We start from the raw sequence: 16580 nt of genomic DNA on the forward strand, positions 1-16580 counted from the left end.
ATTATGTGCCCATACCACTGAAACCACAGGAATCTCAATACGAGCTACTTTTCTATTCACCACTTTCCTGATTTTGTCCTTACTAGTTGTTTGGCTCATAATTCTAACGAATCTCATTGCCGTTGCCTGAATTCTGCTGAGGGCTTTGTTTAGTAGGGTACATATTTCTAAATCATATGTCGGGTTGCATTTTTCACAAATCAAAGCGGCGTGGTCGCTTCATACGTTCTCAATCACTGAAGGATGCAGAAGGGGAAGGCTACATTCCGGTTTTGAATACGTAACAAACTTAAAGGCATTACGCCTACCATATTTCCTCCATGGCACACCGGATGACTTGTCCGGCTTCAAACTAAACGGTCCAAGTTTATTGGTACACGCTAGTCTAACCTTTTCTAAAGCACGTTGGTCTTCAAATATTTTTTTGTTAGCCCTATCATCTAATGTCAGTCGCTCTACTCTTACGTTAATACGATAGACATAGGTAATAATTTTGTTAATAATAACAGCATCATACTTGTTAGCAAAGAACTTAAATTCATCTGTTATATCATAATGCTTAAATGTGGAAAAGTTATGTGCATTCTCATCATATTTGTCGATAGCTGCCATCTTTCCATATTCAAACCTAACACCGTCCGACTGTGTATACTCTGTACGCCATGGTTAGTAAAGAAGGTAAGTACACGATTTTGTTGCTTTAAGGTAGCACTGACGAGGCGAAATAGCCGATTGTCGGGATCAGACGGCCTTTAATGAAATAGTGTTTTGTGAGACTGTGAAGGGAGAATGACGAAAATTAATTGATTCAAAGTGCACAATTGGCATGTTTTCCATTATAGGAGTGATAATCTGAAATAAGTTTCATATGAATGCATGGTTTCGTGGCGATATGAATTAACAAAATTTTCTCGGGCTTCCAGCCGTGTCAGATGGTTAAAATCCCACGAGCTTTCGACCGAGCTCTCCTCAGTCATTGTGAAGTGGTAAGACTGACTGCTGTGTGGCCGTGGCCGTGTCGTTATATAGCCGCACTGCTGGCTGTCACCTGACTAGTGCTCTCTTCCTCACCATACAGGGTGATTCAAAAAGAATACCACAACTTTAAAAATGTGTATTTAATGAAAGAAACATAATATAACCTTCTGTTATACATCATTACAAAGAGTATTTAAAAAGGTTTTTTTTCACTCAAAAACAAGTTCAGAGATGTTCAATATGGCCCCCTCCAGACACACGAGCAATATCAACCTGATACTCCAACTCGTTCCACACTCTCTGTAGCATATCAGGCGTAACAGTTTGGATAGCTGCTGTTATTTCTCGTTTCAAATCATCAATGGTGGCTCGGAGAGGTGGCCAAAACACCATATCCTTAACATACCCCCATAAGAAAAAATCGCAGGGGGTAAGATCAGGGCTTCTTGGAGGCCAGTGATGAAGTGCTCTGTCACGGGCTGCCTGGCGGCCGATCCATCGCCTCGGGTACTTGACGTTCAGGTAGTTACGGACAGATAAGTGCCAATGTGGTGGCGCTCCATCCTGCTGAAATATGAATTGTTGTGCTTCTTGTTCGAGCTGAGGGAACAGCCAATTCTCTAACATCTCCAGATACTGTAGTCCAGTTACCTTCGAAGAAAAAGGGACCAAAAACTTTATTGGCTGAAATGGCACAGAAAACGTTCACCTTAGGCGAGTCACGTTCATACTGAGTTGTTTCCCTCGGATTCTCAGTGCCCCATATACAGACATTGTGACGGTTGACTTTCCCGTTAGTGTGGAAAGTTGCTTCATCACTAAACACAATCTTTGAAACGAAAGATTCATCTGTTTCCATTTAAGCAAGGATAAAATCACAGAAATCGATTCTTTTAATCTTATCAGCTGCAGACAGTGCTTGAACCAATTTCCGACGATAAGGTTTCATAACTAACCTTTTTCGTAGGACTCTCCATACAGTTGATTGTGGAATTTGCAGCTCTCTGCTAGCTCTGCGAGTCGATTTTCCTGGGCTGCGAACAAATGCTTGCTGGATGCGTGCTACATTTTCATCACTCGTTCTCGGCCGTCCAGAACTTTTCCATTTGCACAAACACCCATTCTCTGTAAACTGTTTATACCAACGTTTAATACACCACCTATCAGGAGGATTAACACCATACTTCGTTCGAAATGCACGCTGAACAACTGTCGTCGATTCACTTCTGCCGTACTCAATAACACAAAAAGCTTTCTGTTGAGCGGTCGCCATCTTAGCATCAACTGACGCTGACGCCTAGTCAACAGCGCCTAAAGCGAACAAATGTACAACTAAATGAAACTTTATAGCTCCCTTAATTCGCCGACAGATAGTGCTTAGCTCTGCCTTTTGTCGTTGCAGAGTTTTAAATTCCTAAAGTTGTGGTATTCTTTTTGAATCACCCTGTATATGGTAAAGTTTTCAGCCCGTGTCCGTCGCGCCCGTTTTAACTTCGCGATGGCAGGGTCCCAGGCTGTGCTGAGCTGCAAACCGCCGTCCTTGTTGATGGTGTTTTTAGAGGTTTTTATTTCAATGGCTTCTTTTATAACGCTATCCCAATCATAACGACAGATGTTTCGTCGAATAGAATTCGGTGTCCATTTTCTAAGGCGTGTTCTGCCACGGCTGATTTTTCTGGATAGCGTAGGCGCAAGCACCTCTCGTGTTCGTCCGGCGTTGCTCCACAGTGCGTACTGTTTGACCGACGTAGCAACAGCCACACTGACCTGGTATCTTGTACACTCCAGGCCTCATGAGCTGTTGAATTTTTTCTGGGGGCCTGAACGCCGATGAAATGTTACATCTCTTTAGGAGCCAGCTAATCTTTCCCCACACTGTACCACAGGAAGGCAAAAACACTACCGAGCGAGGTGGCGCAGTGGTTAGCACACTGGACTCGCATTCGGGAGGACGACGGTTCAATCGCGTCTCCGGCCATCCTGATTTAGGTTTTCCGTGATTTCCCTAAATCGCTTCAGGCAAATGCTGGGATGGTTCCTTTGAAAGGGCACGGCCGATTTCCTTCCCAATCCTTCCCTCACCCGAGCTTGCGCTCCGTCTCTAATGACCTCGTTGTCGACGGGACGTTAAACACTAATCTCCTCCTCCTCCTCCAAAAGCACTAGTTTCTTGATTTCTCCTTCGGTGGTGTTCTCTGTTGCAATGTTTCTTGCGTGTCGCACCAGACACCTGTGATACCTGTACCCGTTTTCCCGGAAGACTTTTCGGAGGTGGCTCAGTTCTAGTGGCAAGACTTTCAGCGTCTGAGGCGAGCAGCAGTGCGACTGTATAACGACACGGCCACGGCGACACAGCAGTCAGTCTTACCACTTCACAATGACTGAGGAGAGCTCGGTCGAAAGCTCGTGGGATTTTAACCACCTGACGCGGCTGGAAGCCCGAGAAGATTTTACTCATTGAAATAAGTTTCACTTTATATTCCACGCCTCAGCAGGAAAACATACAAATTTCATTCCATGCAAACAAAAAGGTTGTATTCTTGTTTATTCTATCTCCACAATGAGAAAACATGTGTGCCGCGTCAAACGAAAACTGGGACAGAGCAACGTCACTGTTGTATCGCTGCGACAAAAAACACGCTATTTCTGTAATCATTCGGTCATGGCAGGTTGCGTTTATTGGGTAACAGCGAGTTGTGTAGCTATCGTTCATTTCTGTAATTTATTTTAATAATTAATCACTACTGAGAGATTGCATCTCATTCTCAAGTCATGTTTTCTGTTACCGTCCATACAGAGTCGGTAACACATCGAAAGTGTGCATATGTCAGCGTCATTGTTGGACATTCTTTGAACACATATTAAACGTTAAAATAAATTTACCGTAGTCTTCGAGAATGTTTTAGTTGTACAAACCTGTACACAAACAGAACAATATCCATTGTGAGTCATTGTACTGGTATCTAACTTGCTTCTGTTATTTAGGCAGGTCGAACATTTTGTGACATTTTAACTTGAATTTGAGAATGCCTATAAAGCCGAAATCTCTGCTACGTGAAATAAATGAATAGTAATTCACAATTTAATGGCGGAAATTTCTTTCCAAACAGTCGCCCTTGTATGAGGAATGTCGCGAGTATGCGGTTATACAGGGTGATTATAATTAAAGTTAAGCTATCAAAACGCTGTTGAAATAACACCATTGGTCAGAATGACGTCAAATAGCAACGGAATATTATCGGAGAATCGGGAAAACGTATGGCAGAAGAAAAAGGAATAGTTACAAAATGTAGCAATAGATGGCGCTGTAAGCATCATAATTTAATAGTGGTCGAATACAAATGACAAATGAATCATACAACAATGCCTAGGGTTTACGGCAGAAGAAAAAGAACTACTGTGAAAATTGATCAATAGATGGCGCTGTATGTGCCAGCATACGTACATGAAAACACCTATCACCCGCACGACCCATTAAAGTTGGTATAAACACACCAGGTAAACGACTTTTCCTCCATTCGCGTTTGCGACGTTCGCCATGACTGTCTCAATACAGGATTGTGCTCTGCTTGTAAAGCTGTGTTACAAGAATGATGACCGTGCACACGTCGCTCTGCGGAACTTACGGACACTGAAAGGATTGAAAAAAGGCGTTGGTCCGATGACTGCCTTCCGTCTGGAGAAAATGATTCGGAAATTCGAAAAGACGAGTTCGTTTGGTGTGCAGCCTGGTGGAGGGAGGAAACGATTTGATTCGACGTCAGTGGAAGCAGTGGCCACAGCAATGCAGGAGGAGACGAGTGGTGGTGTGCAAAAGTGCAGTGCACGGAGAAATGCCCGAGCATTGGCCATACCCGTGAGCACGGTGCGTAAAATCCTACGAAACAACCTTGTTTGCTATCCATTCAAAATTACCCACGCGCACGAGTTGCTTCCTGTTGACCTGCCAGTAAGAGAGGCCTTTGCTTTACAATTTCTTGCTCGCATGGAGGTGGACACTGACTGGCCGTCGATGATTTTGTAGGCAGACGAAGCCCACTTCCATCTGACAGGATATGTCAATACACAGAATTGTCGAATATGGGCAACGGAAAATTCACACCCAAATCAACCAGTACGACTTCATCCTGAAAAGGTCTCTGTGTGGTGCGGGATTACGGTATCATTTATCATAGGGCCATATTTTTTTCGAAGAGACAGGTGCTTCTGGCCCTGTTACCTGTACCGTCACTGGTAAGCGCTACGAGTGTCTTGTGTAACCACGTCGTTCCAGCTCTCCAACAGCGTAGATGTGTGGATGGGGTAATTTTAAGCAAGATGGCGCACCTCCGCACATTGTAAATTCAGTTAAGCAGCTGCTGAAGCGCCATTTCGGAAATGCTAGAATTATGAGCTGCCATTTCCCTACAGCCTGGCGTCCCGATCACCTGATCCTAATCCGTGTAACTTCTGGCTGTGGGGTTATATGAAGGATATTGTGTTCAACGTTCCGATCGCAAACTTAGCTGCATTGAAGGCACACATTGCGGAACACGTTCTGAACGTGACCCCGGGAACACTTCGATCAGTTGTGGAACGTGCTGTTTCTCGATTTCAACTTGTTGTAGAAAACAGTGGACAGCATATTGAACATATTTTACGCCAGTCACATGGCAAATTAATAATCCGACTTTATTTTGACTGATGCTTTTCATGCAGTTTCTGGGCTCAGCACAATTACAAACCGATGTGATTGATGCTTTTTGTGCAGTTTTTGACCTTAGGGCAATTAAAAACCGATGCCGTTGATGTTTTTTATGCGGTTTTTGGCTTCAGGAGAATTAAAAATCGATGTGAGTGATGCTTTTTACGCCTTTTTTTAAAACCGATTTCCCCATCTGATGTGATATGACCTTGGCATGCATGGTGGGTGGGCTTACGTAACTAGCAGTGTCACACCTGTACACCCGTGCACATTCAGCACTACAGTTTGTTTAACGTCAAAAGTATACCCCAGCATTGTTGTATGATTCATTTGTCATTTGCAGTCGACCACTATTGAATTATGATGCTTACAGCGCCATCTATTACTACATTTTGTAACTGTTTATTTTTCTTCTGCCATACGTTTTCCCCTTTCTCCGCTAATGCCAGCCGGAGTGGCCGAGCGGTTCTAGGCGCTACAGTCTGGAACCGCGCGACCGATACGATCGCAGGTTCGAATTCTGCCTCGGGCATGGATGTGTGTCATATCCTTAAGTTAGTTAGGTTTAAGTAGTTCTAAGGTCTAGGGCACTGATGTCCTCAGAAGTTAAGTCCTATAATGCTCAGAGCCATTTTGTTTCGCTAATATTCCTGTTGAAACTGACAATTTGAAAGTTCTTACAACACAACTTTCGTATATGTGAGTCTACATGTAAATGACTGAATAACAACGAAGTTTCCCACAAGAGTCCACGGTAACACGCATACACTTAATTCCAAGTCCTATTCCGATGGCGAAGACGTATTCTTCCGTGGAGACGTCCTTGAGGGCGGTATTCGGCGTGAACTGACATCCAGTGCTGGTTCTAGCCTTCAAAAAGTATTGGCCAGCCAATCAGATGTCGGTGTAGTAATACAGGGCTATTACAAATGATTGAAGCGATTTCATAAATTCACTGTAGCTCCATTCATTGACATATGGCCACAACACACTACAGATACGTAGAAAAACTCGTAAAGTTTTGTTCGGCTGAAGCCGCACTTCAGGTTTCTGCCGCCAGAGCGCTCGAGAGCGCAGTGAGACAAAATGGCGACAGGAGCCGAGAAAGCGTATGTCGTGCTTGGAATGCACTCACATCAGTCAGTCATAACAGTGCAACGACACTTCAGGACAAAGTTCAACAAAGATCCACCAACTGCTAACTCCATTCGGCGATGGTATGCGCAGTTTAAAGCTTCTGGATGCCTCTGTAAGGGGAAATCAGCGGGTCGGCCTGCAGTGAGCAAAGAAACGGTTGAATGCGTGCGGGCAAGTTTCACGCATAGTGATGTGAAAGATTCAGTGTTTAAACCTCCTCTACCAAGAAACGTGCCAGAACTGCGAGCTCGCATCAACAATGCTTTCGAACTCATTGGTGGGGACATGCTGCTCCGAGTGTGGGAGGAACTTGATTATCGGCTTGATGTCTGCCGAATCAGTAAAGGGGCACAATCGAACATTTGTGAATGCCTAAAAAAACTTTTTGAGTTTTTGTATGTGTGTGCAAAGCATTGTGAAAATATCTCAAATAATAAAGTTATTGTAGAGCTCTGAAATCGCTTCAATCATTTGTAATAACCCTGTACTTCCTGCAGGCCATCTCGAACTCACAACCGATGTTTACCAATGCTTACGCCTTGGGCATATACAACTTTGCTCCTGTGTGGTGTTAGATGTGTTGCCGGCCCGCACGGGCTACCTTGGCGACGGCAAGGCGTAACAATTCCACTGCAATTTGACGCCATTCTGACCAGTTGTGTTATTTCTACAGTGGTTTGAAAGTATAATTATAACCACCCCGTACTTTCGAATTCGTGTACTCGCTCTCCTTTCTGAGCGAGTCGAGTCCATTAATTGTACCCCACAACAGGCTCAGGTCCTTTGTTATGCCCATCCGGCTTGGATCTCCGCCCCCCCTACCTTTTATAACTCCCTCCAAATCCTTGAACGTCATGCTCTCTGCCTCGCCTATCGCATCTGTCTCCCCTCCCCCACGCAGATCCTGTACGATCTCATCCCCTTCCCCCACCTCCTCCTTTTCCTTGAAAGGATACGGATCCTGTACACCTCCCGCAAACTCGATCCTCCTCACCCACTCGTCTCCCCGATCCTCTCCCCCCCCCCCCCGCCCGCTGCCGCCACGTCCCACCCGGTCTCCATCTCTCCACCCTCCTTACCCTCTCCCAAGGTGGCTTCCGCCAGCTCCCCCTCCCTGATGATGTCCTCCTCCCCTCCATCTACCCCTCCTACCAACTTTGATCCTCCCTCCCTCCTCCTGTATCTGTTCCTTTGGGCACCCTCCATCCCTCCCCCCCCTTCTCCCCACTTCTCCCCTGGGCCTCCCCTCCCCTGTCCTTCTACTCCTCCTCCCCTCTCCTCAGTCATTGGCATCTCTGTTCTCCCCTCTCCACCCTGTCCACCCGCCCTCACCCTTCTTCCCCTCTTGGCAGGTCCCCGGACTCGCACACGCTACGTGGACTTTCGCGCGCCGGAGATCATCGCCATCTGTGTCTCGTGTGTGTGACGTCGTTTAGTGTTTTAGTGTCCGCCGTCAAGCTTCTCCGTTCACTTGTGCCAACGGATTCATCAGTGTTATGTGCGCCGTGTCAACGTGTTTTCAGTGTCTTACTCGTCGAGTGTGAACGGCTCCGTGTTTTTTGTGTGACTGTGACCACTATTTTTTGCCCGTCACTATGTTCATTTTCATTCTCCATTCTTGTACTGTGATTGTCAACTCTATGGCTGAAGAGCGGCGTAGCATGCCGCTGCCAGCCTACCTGATTGTTCAGCTGTTAAAATAACAATAAAGACAAAAAAAAAAACAGGCTCAGGTGACGAGTGGGCTGTGACGGACACTCACGAGTCGAGCCTACAGGCACACGGAGACGCCGAGTTTGAAGGTGACGTCACAGGACTCGCTGGCGTGTTTACAGCGAGTATACGGAGCTCAGTTCTGATCTCCACTAGGCGAAGCCATTCATCTAGAGTTCAGGGCCGGCCAGAAATTCTGCACGCGTGCGGTGCTCCTGCACGTGTGCAACTTCCGGGTCACAGCGTGCACGCCGCAGCCGTCAGCGTTCACGTAGTGCATGTCTCTACGCACAGATGTCGCTTTATCCACTTGCTGGGATACTCTGTACCGGCGCATTCTAGTGCTCTTTCCACAGCTTGCAAGCCAACCATGGGAAGGTATTTCGCGTATTAAACATTTAAAATACTGTCACAGTCTGCTCATTGAGACGTCTACTATTATGTTAACAGTTTAACCCAGTAAGACACGTAATACAGTTAACAACCGTGGGTTTTTATTAAGGCAGCTTGACTGACGGCACGTAGATACGCTTAGTGTTTTTCATCTAGTATTTAAGAAAGAGAGCTCCTAGCGACTTCCAACGAACCTTATTCATGATTTCAAATAACATTAAATTAATGCAAGGTTTCCTATAACTAATTCTCGATGCCCTCAGTTACACCCGCATAATTTCTGTCTCACTGACCTCTGAAAGGGATGATAGCCGCAGACCTCTCGATGATCACCTGTTGTTTTAATACCATTATTGCTACATCTTTCATCAGCTCCGTCTGAAATCTGCATAATAACCGACAATTAGATGAATGTTATGTTTTATCGACTTAGCTGAGCGTAGCCCTTCACACATTAAAAAACAACCCTAAATGTAAGTATACATTGGAACAATCGGTTTAATGATCAATTTTCCTGATAATAATGTAACATGGAGCAGAATGAGGTAATAATGCATAGCTAGTAAACAATAACTTTTAATTATGAAAGGCATAAATCCAAACACGTTTATCACTGGTCGTGAGAAATGATATAGTTAATATCGGGCACAAAAGCACGGCGAAGGCTGAAGTGGCCGTGCGGTTAAAGGCGCTGCAGTCTGGAACCACAAGACCGCTACTGTCGCAGGTTCGAATCTGCCTCGAACATGGATGTTTGTGATGTCCTTAGGTTAGTTAGGTTTAACTAGTTCTAAGTTCTAGGGGACTAATGACCTCAGCAGTTGAGTCCCATAGTGCTCAGAGCCATTTGAACCATTTGAAAAGCACGGCTCATTGACAAATGCAAGCAGTTGCGAAGATTTTCATCCCTTATGTTTGACCGAAACCTTGATTTATTCATTTTCATCACCGAGAAAAATCTTTCACAAACATATGTCGACCCGAACATGGACATAACTCTCGCGGCTTCTCGGTGCAGGTGTGGAAATTCTTGTTGTGAAAAATTTTCGTAGAATTCTTTTGTACTTCGCATTCCAAAGAACTTGTCCTTTAGTCTTGTATTGCACTGTCGGTCGATCAGTTCCATCTGTAGATCATTCGGAGCATCTTCAACTGACGACGAGAACGGTCGAGCAAAGAGGCGAATGACAGGAGACAAACTCGTAACATCTGCAAATCGTGCTCGAAATTGTTCCTTAATTTTTACAATTATTGACACGTATTCTTGAAATCTAGCACTTTCATGGACCAGTCCAAGAGTCGGGAAAGGTGCAGTGTTTTCTGTCAGTAGCTGGCTCTCCTGAAGCTCAAACTTCCTTTCAAAGGCATTTTCTTTTTCCAACAGGTCAGAAATTAAATTATTTTCACCTTGAAAACTGACGTTCAGCCTGTCCATGTGAGACGTAATGCCCACGAGCAATGCAAGGTCTGATATCCAACAAGGGTCTTCCAACATAGGTTCACTTTTTCCCTTCTCATGTAAGAATGTTACTATGACCAAACGTAAGTCAAAAAATATTTTCAGCATTTTACCTCGACTGAACCAGCGTACTTCGGTATAGTAAGATATGTCGCCGTACTCCGCTCCTAATTCCTCCAAGAACCACCGTAACTGGCGATGCGTAAGCCCATGTGTCTTCAGATAGTTTACAGTACGCACAACAATTTGCATGGCGTTTGCTAACGTTACTGATTTTGCACAAAGCGCCTTTCGATGCAGAATGCAGTGAATTCCATACAACGTCTCGTCTGTGCGCCCTAGCTTTTTGCGAATCCGTGCTATGAGTCGTCTTTGGTGGCCTTGCATTGATGGTGCTCCATCTGTGGTCACTGAGACTAACCGATTCCAGTCCATAGCGACACCATCAATCGCTTGCTCGACAGCTTGCAGTAAGTCCGCACCTGTAGTAGTCCCTTTCAAAAGTACTAAGTCCAAAACGTTCTCTGTTACACAAAGTGCGTTATCGACATCTCGTATGTACATCACAACCTGGGCTGTACCTGTAAAATCTGTTGCTTCATCGAGCGCAACAGAGAAAGCAACAAAGTCTTTAGCCTTACTTGTTAGCTGTCTGTGCACATCGCCGGCCATAGCACTGATACGACTTGTCACTGTTTGTTTGGACAGACTGATTTCTTGAAACCTGCTAACGTTCGTGGGACACACAAGTTCTGCAGCATCAATCGGACACCCTTTCACAAACTCCCCTTCGGAAAAGGGTTTCCCAGATTGTGAAATTCTTAATGCGATTTTAAAACTTGCTCGCAGTAAAGATTTAGTGTGGTTGTCATTCTGGAAAATTGAAAACAGTACATTGTACAGTGTACAGTAAAATAGACATAAATTTAACACAAGAAACTAAGAGTTCAAGAAGTATCAGTTACTTTGACGTACAGTAAAATCCAGTTGATGTGTCTCATCCATCTTCTTAAGGACATTTAATTTTGCTTGCCGTTCTTCACTGTTGAGTACAATACACTCGTCTTTGTGATATGTATTGTAGTGTCTTTCAATTGAAAACTTACGATGGCCGCCTATTATTCGGCGGCACAGCAAACACTGTGAGTTTTCGCCAACGGCTGCAAAAAAGAATTACAGTTCCCAGTCATTTTTAAACGACTGAGAACATAGATCTCCTGTCCTTTGCTTTTTCACAGTACCTGCCATTCCTCAGTCCTTCTCTGTTAAGGTTACGGTCACCAGGGGTAAACGAGACTGGGTATGTTGCGCTCTTGCTTGTGCCACATAAACAGGGAAGTGGAGCCGCCGCCGTTCATTTAGGAGAAATGTCTAACAACAGATGCCGCTGTCGCACATGTGCAGCACTTCCGCACGTCTACACACTGTGCAGCGTTTGGCCGGCCCTGATCTAGACCCATCAGCTAGCCCTGACGGTGCCGGGTTTCGAACTGGGTCTGCCGAGGTGAGGCTGGCCTGTGAGTGCCATCGCCTGATTCTCCAGCCTGTCGCCGTGGGACCTGGGACCGGCGTGGGGCCTGTCGGCTCTCTGCCAGACGCCATAGGCTCCAGACAGTAGACGCCCCCTGCTGCCTTGTTGCACACAGTCCTAGGAAGGCGAAGCCACCGCCACCTCAAACTGCTGATTTGTTGCTTCAGCATTCCACACTGCTACTAAACTCAACCAGCTGCTGGGCCACTATCGCCAGAGTACTGCGCGGAACCACAGAGCAGGGGCAGCTCGTGCTAAATTTTATCAGTATGATGCAAGATTACAAAAATAAACATATCGTGTTTCACTGTGACTTCATGATAGGCACAGATTAATATTGTTGCGATATTAATTTTACCAAATGCACTAACATCAAGTATGTCGTTTATATGTTCATGTTTTCTATGATATTTTTATTAATGCACTAATACACTATGTGATCAAAAGTATCTGGACATCTGGCTGAAAATGTCTTATAAATTCGTGGCGGCCTCCATCGGTAATACTGGAATTCAGTATGGTGTTGGCTCGCCCTTATCCTTGATAACAGCTTCCACTCTCGCAGGCATACGTTCAATCAGGTGCTGGAAGGTTCCTTGGGGAATGGCAGCCCATTCTTAACGGAGTGCTGCACTGAGGAGAGATATCGATGTCGGTCGGTGAGCCCTGGCACGAAGTCGGCTTTCCAAAACATCCCAAAGATATTCTGTAGGATTCAGGTAAGGACTCTGTGCAGGCCAGTCCATTACAGGGATGTTATTGTCGCGGTGCATTACGAACAGGTGCTCAAAAGATGCATCGCCGTCCCCGAATTGCTCTTCAACAGTGGGAAGCAAGAAGGTGCTTAAAACATCAATGTAGGCCTGTGCTGTTATAGTGCCACGAAACTGACACACAATATTTTTAGCGTAACGCAATCTGACTTTCAATAATCCCTACAAAAGAATGGCCCTGACTAACAATAACCTATAGCTTTCATGAATCACTTACCTCACAAAAATCTTCGTTACTCAAACTACTGCAATACAACGAGCCCCAATACTGCCAGCTGAATAAAAGAGTCTAACTAATGAAGGAACCAACTACTGATAGGCATAGTTGGCAAATGAAAGATTTTGATAGAGAACAAACAATGTATTTACCTTAATAATATTCAAAAGTCATCATATATATAGATCAGTTCATGATATACAGTATTACAAATTTACTCTTTCTGATGGACACACGTCCAGATCGTCCGCTCTCAAAATTCTGCCATCTCTCTCCCCACATCCACCACTGCTGGCGGCTCACCTCCAGCTCCGCAACGCTACACGCTGTTCACATCCAACTGCCGACACTAGAATAGCAAATATTCCAACAATGCAAACCAGCCACAGACTGCACACAGCACAGTCAGTGATTTTCATACAGAGCGCTATGGCGTTACCAGCATAAAAACCTAAACAGCCTACTTACAGTGCTTAAAACATCAATGTAGGTCTGTGCTGTGATAGTGCCACGCAAAACAACAAGGAGTGCAAGCCCCCTCCGTGGGAAACACGACCACATCATAACATCACCGCCTCCGAATTTTACTGTAGGCACTACACACGCTGGCAGATGACGTTCACCGGGCATCCGCCATACCCACACCCTGCCATCGGATCGCCACATTGGGTACCGTGACTCCTCACTCCACACAACGCTTTTCCACTGTTCAATTGTCCAATGTTTACGCTCCTTACACCAAGCGAGGCGTCGTTTGGCATTTACCGTCGTGACATGTGGCTTATGTGCAGCCGCTCGGCCATGAAATCCAAGTTTTCTCACCTCCTGCCTAGCTGTCATAGTACTTGCAGTGAATCCTGATGCATTTTGGAATTCCTGTGTGATGGTCTGGGTATATATCTGCCTATCAAACATTACGACCCTCTTCAACTGTCGGCGGTCTCTGTCAGTCAACAGACGAAATCGACCTGTACACTTTTGCGTTGTACGTGTCTCTTCACGTTTCCGCTTCACTATCACATCGGAAACAGTGGACCTAGGGATGTTTAGGAGCGTGGAAATCTCGCGTATAGACGTGACACCCAATCACCTGACCACGTTCGAAGTCCGTGAGATTCGCGGAGCGCCCCATTCTGCTCTCTCACGATGTCTAATGACTACTGAGGTCGCTGATACGGAGTACCTGGCAATAGGTGGCAGCATAATGTACCTACTATGAAAAAGATATGGTTTTCGGGGTGTCAGGATACTTTTGATCACATAGAGTATGTCCTAAGTCACCCACTCCCCTCGTTTCCCATACACCACTGCTCCCAAACAACAAACATGGAAAGCAAGACACTGCATTGCAAACATTGCAGCCACTGAGCTAACTCTTTTTAATACATTTTCATATTAAATTTTCTTATACACTCCTGGAAATTGAAATAAGAACACCGTGAATTCGTTGTCCCAGGAAGGGGAAACTTTATTGACACATTCCTGGGGTCAGATACATCACATGATCACACTGACAGAACCACAGGCACATAGACACAGGCAACAGAGCATGCACAATGTCGGCACTAGTACAGTGTATATCCACCTTTCGCAGCAATGCAGGCTGCTATTCTCCCATGGAGACGATCGTAGAGATGCTGGATGTAGTCCTGTGGAACGGCTTGCCATGCCATTTCCACCTGGCGCCTCAGTTGGACCAGCGTTCGTGCTGGACGTGCAGACCGCGTGAGACGACGCTTCATCCAGTCCCAAACATGTTCAATGTGGGACAGATCCGGAGATCTTGCTGGCCAGGGTAGTTGACTTACACCTTCTAGAGCACGTTGGGTGGCACGGGATACATGCGGACGTACATTGTCCTGTTGGAACAGCAAGTTCCCTTGCCGGTCTAGGAATGGTAGAACGATGGGTTCGATGACGGTTTGGATGTACCGTGCACTATTCAGTGTCCCCTCGACGATCACCAGTGGTGTACGGCCAGTGTAGGAGATCGCTCCCCACACCATGATGCCGGGTGTTGGCCCTGTGTGCCTCGGTCGTATGCAGTCCTGATTGTGGCGCTCACCTGCACGGCGCCAAACACGCATACGACCATCATTGGCACCAAGGCAGAAGCGACTCTCATCGCTGAAGACGACACGTCTCCATTCGTCCCTCCATTCACGCCTGTCGCGACACCACTGGAGGCGGGCTGCACGATGTTGGGGCGTGAGCGGAAGACGGCCTAACGGTGTGCGGGACCGTAGCCCAGCTTCATGGAGACGGTTGCGAATGGTCCTCGCCGATACCCCAGGAGCAACAGTGTCCCTAATTTGCTGGGAAGTGGCGGTGCGGTCCCCTACGGCACTGCGTAGGATCCTGCGGTCTTGGCGTGCATCCGTGCGTCGCTGCGGTCCGGTCCCAGGTCGACGGGCACGTGCACCTTCCGCCGACCACTGGCGACAACATCGATGTACTGTGCAGACCTCACGCCCCACGTGTTGAGCAATTCGGCGGTACGTCCACCCGGCCTCCCGCATGCCCACTATACGCCCTCGCTCAAAGTCCGTCAACTGCACATACGGTTCACGTCCACGCTGTCGCGGCATGCTACCAGTACTAAAGACTGCGATGGAGCTCCGTATGCCACGGCAAACTGGCTGACACTGACGGCGGCGGTGCACAAATGCTGCGCAGCTAGCGCCATTCGACGGCCAACACCGCGGTTCCTGGTGTGTCCGCTGTGCCGTGCGTGTGATCATCGCTTTTACAGCCCTCTCGCAGTGTCCGGAGCAAGTATGGTGGGTCTGACACACCGGTGTCAATGTGTTCTTTTTTCCATTTCCAGGAGTGTATATTCCTTTTTTACCACCCCTATTGCCTCTTTACTTACAAGGGTAATAACTGTAACTGAAATGAATAAACACTGAAAAGTTTTCTGTTTGTTCCTGCCAGGACTTAATTTCTGGAATGATGTATGGCTTTCTCAATATTGATATCTGCAAATGCCAACGAAGCACCAGTTAGCAATTTACACTCTATTCCTGTACGCAGATTTTACCGATATGTATTTAAGTCTGTTCGGAAATGCTTCTTTACTTACTGAACAACTACAAGGCAACTAGACAGAACAACGTTTGAATACTTTCCCACAAACTCCAGCATAGACGAAAGAAATCACTTGGGTACACGGTATATTGATAATTTTTACTTTTTGGACCGTCTGACTACAACTGAATGAACCAAAATTTTCGTGCCATACGCGTTTCGCCTTTATTCTCTGCAAGGCATCTTCAGTGGCCTGGAATATGTACATATTTTTACTATGTAGTTTACATTTTGGGGCAATGTACCCATAGGCTATAAACAGTTCTGGTGGCTAGTTTTTGCTATGATGCAGTAATATTTTAAATTCTACTTATAGGTTGCGTGGACGAAATGTATGATACACTGAAGAGGCAAAGGACCTGGTACACCTGCCTAATATTGCATATGGTTCCCGCGAGCATGCTGAAGTGCCACAGTACGACGTGGCATGAACTCGACTAGTATCTGAAGTAGTGCTGGAGGGAACTGACACCACGAATCCTGCAGGGTTGACCATAAATACGTAAGAGCACGACGGGTGGAGATCTCTTCTGAACAGCACGTTGCAAGGGATCCAAGATATGCTCAATAACGTTCATGTCTGGGGAGTTTGGTGGCCAGCGGAAGTG

Source organism: Schistocerca americana, chromosome 10 (assembly GCF_021461395.2).
Source record: "Schistocerca americana isolate TAMUIC-IGC-003095 chromosome 10, iqSchAmer2.1, whole genome shotgun sequence".
NCBI lineage: Eukaryota > Metazoa > Arthropoda > Insecta > Orthoptera > Acrididae > Schistocerca > Schistocerca americana.